The 5355-nt window shown below is 53.0% G+C and overlaps 1 long non-coding RNA gene across 1 annotated transcript; it reads right to left on the bottom strand.

Annotated features, from left to right (window-relative positions):
- Nucleotides 1–5129, bottom strand: LOC106144236. Its single transcript, XR_001229309.2, has 3 exons — nucleotides 4401–5129; nucleotides 3383–3458; nucleotides 1–61 (listed from the first exon to the last, which is right to left on the bottom strand). It is a non-coding gene; the product is annotated as an uncharacterized LOC106144236 (long non-coding RNA).
- Between the last annotated feature and the right edge of the window lie 226 nt (nucleotides 5130–5355).

Here is a 5355-nt window from a genome sequence, read left to right as displayed (position 1 = left end):
TGGGCCGGGCCTCTGGCTGCGGCATGGGCCGGGGGGCGCGCCTCGCTTCCTCCTCTTCTTCCTTTCAGGCCAGCGTCCGAGAGCAGCCACGGCCGCCGCAAGGAACCGGGCGTCGCGGGCGGAGGGAGGTGGCCACGGGGCGCGGACACATCGCGGCGGTAGGACGCGGTAGGCAGAGCGGGGCGGGAGGAAAGATACAAAGACCGTGAGAGAACGCCGGAAGCAGGCGCGGGAGCGCGGGCGGCCGGGCCCCCGGCTGGCGTGGGCTCGGCGCGCGTGGATCGCCCGGACCTCACCAGCCGTGGCAGCCAGCGGCCCGGAGAGCTCCGCACCCGTGGCCTGCGCGGTCAATCAATCTCGGTCCCTCACTCTCGCCCCGCCCCCTCGAGTTTCCACCAATCCGCGCAGGTCCCGCCCCCGGCCGCGCTCCTCCTCCCCTTCCCATTGGCTGCAAGCGTGCCTCCCGCCCCCGCACCGCCCTTGTGCGTCTCACTCAAGTTCCGCGTCCGCCGCCTGCGGGTGGGGCAGCTTCGTTAGGGCCCAGCCTCCTGCCGCCGGCTTCCTTGGGCTTTTTCTCCTCCACCCCCTTTCCCCCTGATCACGGCTTTCTGGTACCCAATAGAAAAGGGCGACAGCGACTTTCGCTTGGCCCGCGTTCCAGGAGAACCGGCCTTTAACCTCTCCTTGAATTAATGAGCTCAGGTTCAGCTTCCTCCTAGTTTTTTTTTTTTTTTTTTTTTTTTTTTTTTTTGTTCGTTGTTGGTTTTTAATGACCTCCCCCTTCTCCTCCTCTTCCCGGCCCTGCTGGCTCCAGCCGCTTGCAGGAAGCCAGCACTTTCCCTGAGCTCTGGGTAGCAAGCAGGTCTCCCCCTCCTCTCCTCAGCCAATCACATCTGCTGAACCTCTTAGCAAACTTGTCGGGGTTTCTAGGTAAAACCAGAGTCCAGCCGAGCCGCCTTAGATACTCAAATGACGCCCGAAGTCCGCAGCAGATGGACGAAATGAGAAGGGTACCTGCGAGCTCCCGGCGGAATTCGCCGGCAGCTGCGTGAGGCGCTGGTGTTTTGGTTTCTTTGACCCCCCCTCCCCCACTTCAAAGCTGAGAGCGGGAGTCAGGGATTGGGCAAACTTCAACGTGTTCGGTTACAAGGTAATTAGATTAATGAGAGTGGTGAGTTTTTATGCAGTGCAATTATCGCCATGATTTCTTGTTGCTCAGTGGCTTTTCCACAAATATCAAGTCTATTAAAATAAGCCAATGGTAGGTCTGTTTCTACTTGAGTTGTCCTCCAAAACCAAGGGCAAACCCCCACAAACAATAGCCAAGGGTTAGGAAGGGGCTTGTGGAGTTGAGGACAGGCACCAATTTGTTATCAGTTAGTGTGAAGTGGTATCTCCTCTGGAGAATGGCGTCAGGGCTAGGAACCACTTTACCCTCCCCTTGCCTCTGCCATTCCCCAAACGGTTGAGGATTGCCATTTAAAATGCACTTACTGCAATCTAAATTACAGTTTGCAACTTTACCTGCCGCATTACTCAGAATCTCTAATTAGAAATCTCCTATCAACCACAGACACATTAATATTCCACATGTTACAATGTGCTAATCAATGGACCAGGATAATTGGGGGGCAAGGCTTTAGGTCTCACCATCTCACTCATTAGACACAGTGTGAATTCTTCAAACCACTAGGTCCCTAATGAAAGAGACCTATCTGTTTTTACTATAATTTTTCATTACTTATTACGTGCCCAGATGACTCAAGTGCTAAACACACCTTTCACTACCCAAGATATAATCCAAGCCTTATGTCTATCTTTAATATGCTTAATAATAGCTTCAGCATTGCCTGGAGAAATGACTTTTCATGGGGGGGGGCTGGAATATATCTGACAATTTTACCTAATGGTGCATACTAAATGCTATCAGAGCAATTTTTTTTATCATCTTGCAGTTACTACATATAATCCACGAAATGCAGTTCAGAAAATACTAATAAATGTCTTTGAAAGAGTGAGCACATGATACTCTTCTTAAAAGTCCTTTTAGCTTGGGGCTGGAGAGATGGTTCACTGGTTAAGAGCACTGGCAGCTCTTCCAGTGTCTACTGGCAGCTCACAGCAGCCTGTTACTTTAGCTCCAGGGGATCTGAATTCCCTTCACCCTCATAGCCATCAGACACACACAGAGTGCATAGACATACAGGCAAAAAAAAAAACATTCTTACACATAAAGCTTTTTTTTTTTAAAGTCCTTTAAGCTAGCTGGCTAACAGCGAAATGTAGAGTTTTCTTACCCCAATATTTAATTATATCCTACAAAGGTAACTTACGTTACTATCAAACTTCATAAAACCAAAAAGTTAAAGATCAATACATTCAATTTGGTTTGGGTCTTTCTGCTGATGACTTTCCTCTGAAACAACGTGGGACTTTAGATAGTCTTATCAGTAGAGGGCACCCTCGAGTTGCTGAGAATCCTGATTAAAGAAAAAAGCTGTTCAGAGGAAAATAGTCATCTCTAAGGTGTTTTATTGCTCTTCTGTTGTAAAATTTGACAAGCTTAAGACTTGTATGCCTAACAATTCACTTTTTATTACTGCGTAAGTGTTCAGCTGCTAGAGAATATATATGTATATATATTACAATTAATTACAATTAACCCACAAGGTGGTTCCTATTTTTATGACATTAGGTCCGTTGACACACTCGGGGGGAGTGAATCTGGACTGTTAGCAAGATTTGAAATCAGCTTAGAAATCAAGGGCATGTTGAATGATCGTTTATAGGGCAGTCACTTTTCAAGCTTGTGTGCGGCAAGTTTAAGCAGAATTTGCGACTGTGCAAAGAAAAACCCAGGGAGGAAGCTAGAACAAAATTTTGATGATTCTAAAAGTTTTACACTTTAATTAGGGGGAAAAACCGAGGTGATTGGCAATTCGAGCAACCCAAAAATCCACCCTGTGTCTTACCACTTCAATTCTTCTTCTCTCCCTCCCCCCAAAAGAAGGAATGATGAGACCAGAACTGTACATCCAGAAGACCCAGCCAAGTATACCACGCCATGGACATGCAAATACGTAAAATTAAAACGGATGCCAGAAACGTTAATAGATTCTAAACACGAAGTCTCATGTCCTGGACCTTTACACGGAGTCTGAACTGTTCCCCAGGTACTTTATCTCCATATCCAGAAACCTAACATGAGGATCTCTGCCTAACAGCTCACCCAGGACCGAGAAGCCTGCAGTAAGAGATTTGTGCTACCCATTCTGGAGTAAGGGTTCCCCTGCTGTTCACTGCTCCACAGTGTTTGAAAATCAGGCTGGAATAGCCCAGAGTCCAGGAGCCCAGAGGCGTGTAGCTTCTGGCTGGTACTTACATCATTCTTAACCCTTCAGCACCTGGAAGGGGCTCAGCGAGATCAGGATGCCCCCGAGCTCCGGAACACGCAGGACCTAGGTGTAAGAGAAGAGCCCGAGGGCTCCGTGTAAGCGCTGAGCCCCAGGAGACAGAGACCGCAGAGAGCAGAGCGCAGGAGGTTCATAACCCGCGCTTACAGCCGAGGCCCCTTGATCCCTACAGACTCCAGTGCGGCTCGCCTCTGGCTCGCAGGGCTAGAGAAGCAGCAGGTGCAAAAAGCATTTGGAAGCCGCTTGCCAGTGCTTGGAGGTAATGCGCTTCCTGTCCATTTATCTCAGGAAACCAGCGCTGCCTTCCCTTCGAAACAAAATTAACCTCTCATTAGCCAGCCACTCACTCCCAAGAAGGCCTTAAAAGCTTTACCCTCTCACTAATGTATTTAGGCTTTTCTTCCAGGCAAACGAAGCTGAGGCTGTGACTAACATCAGCCCCAGGGGTTCCTATGGGCTCCCTCAGGAGCCAGCCCACTAGCCCTTCACCAGCCTAATCTGGGAAATTGGCCGACTCAGGATCCCAGTTTGCACAAACAGGATGATCCGACACCCCTGAACGAACTTCACACCAAAAATCCCCAGGACAAATTTTCTCTCTCTTTTGGGCTCCTTTCACACCAAATCCTCAGCTCCACTGCCCTCAAGGAGTGGGAGTGGGAAGCTGGGGAAAGTTCAGTGGCCAGCTGTCCCCGGGTCAGGGGCGACAGGGGCGACGACTGTCCCTTGGGAAGCGTCCATAGAAGGCTGGGGGTGGGGGGCAGCCTGCATTGACTGTAGTCAGTTCCAGGCAATGCGAATGAAACGTGGTCAGGAGCTTTTGGAACGCCAGGGCTTTCTCACCCTGGGCCCCACCGCCCCGAGCCTGGCAGATTTATACCACACAGGTGGACCGAGACCTAAACAAAACAGTCCCCGCCGCTGCCTGCCGCTCGCCCCCCACGTCCTCCTGGCCCACCGCAAACTTCAACAAAATAAACAACTCACCACAGGCATTCCCTTGTCTGCAGCGCGACGCTTGCCAGCTGGGAAAATAAGCCGCAAGCCACGCGGCCGGGGCGCAGAAGGGAGGCCTCGCCGCGCCCGCCCGCCCGCCGCTCTGCCCCAGGTGGGCGGCAGGCGGGCGGCTCCACCCGGGGGCCGCTCTCCAGATGCCGGTTCCGGAGTGAGCTCCGGGGCCAGTGGTTGCACCCTGCTAGCCAGTGGGGCCTCTGCCACCTAGGGGGAGAGGGCGGGGAGACAAGTCCCTCTCCCCCAACTTCCTCGAAACTGCTCTCTTCCCACTCCCGGCCCCTGGCCACCGCCTCAGACCATCTCCACTGCGCTACCCGAGTGTCCTGCTGGAGATCCGACGGCTGAGTGCCGGACGCCTCTGTCCCCCGACTCCAGGTCTCGGTCAGCTCTCTGCTCTCCCCGGGTCCTACACCCGGGCTTGCACAAAGGCGCCTTTCACGCCGCCAGCGCCGCCCTCTGCGCCGCCCTCCGGGCCCGCAGCGCTGCCTTTACCCACCGCCCGCAGCATCACGGTCCCGGGTGGGGGACTCGGCCAGTTGTCACCCGGACAGGGCAGCGGCAGACGCGTGCGGTGTCCGCACTCGCGCCGCCACGAGGGCAGCAGACACTCTCGATTTCCTCCTCGGTTTCTATTAGCTGTGCACCAGCGCCTCCAAAGGCACGTCCTACCCCCAACTATCGTCGAGGGTCTTCCCACTGTGTGTAGCTAAGAAGGGGGTGGCAGGGATGGTCCCCCTGACGTATGCGAGCATAAGAGGGTTGTCGTCCTGTCCACCTGAGGTACCAGTGTGGCTTGGCCTCACGACCAGAGAGAGAAAAGGTAGAAAGGAACCCCTGAGACCCAGATGAGAGCGTCTTTTGTAAAAGAGCCCGCTGAGGATGTTTTAGGGTGACAGACCCTTCATCAGAGGAACGAGATGGGGGAGGG

The sequence above is a fragment of the Microtus ochrogaster genome, linkage group LG9, assembly GCF_000317375.1.
Source record: "Microtus ochrogaster isolate Prairie Vole_2 linkage group LG9, MicOch1.0, whole genome shotgun sequence".
Classification (NCBI taxonomy): Eukaryota; Metazoa; Chordata; class Mammalia; order Rodentia; family Cricetidae; genus Microtus; species Microtus ochrogaster.
The sequence above is the reverse complement of the archived record's forward strand: the minus strand, read 5'-3'. Positions and strand labels throughout refer to the sequence as shown.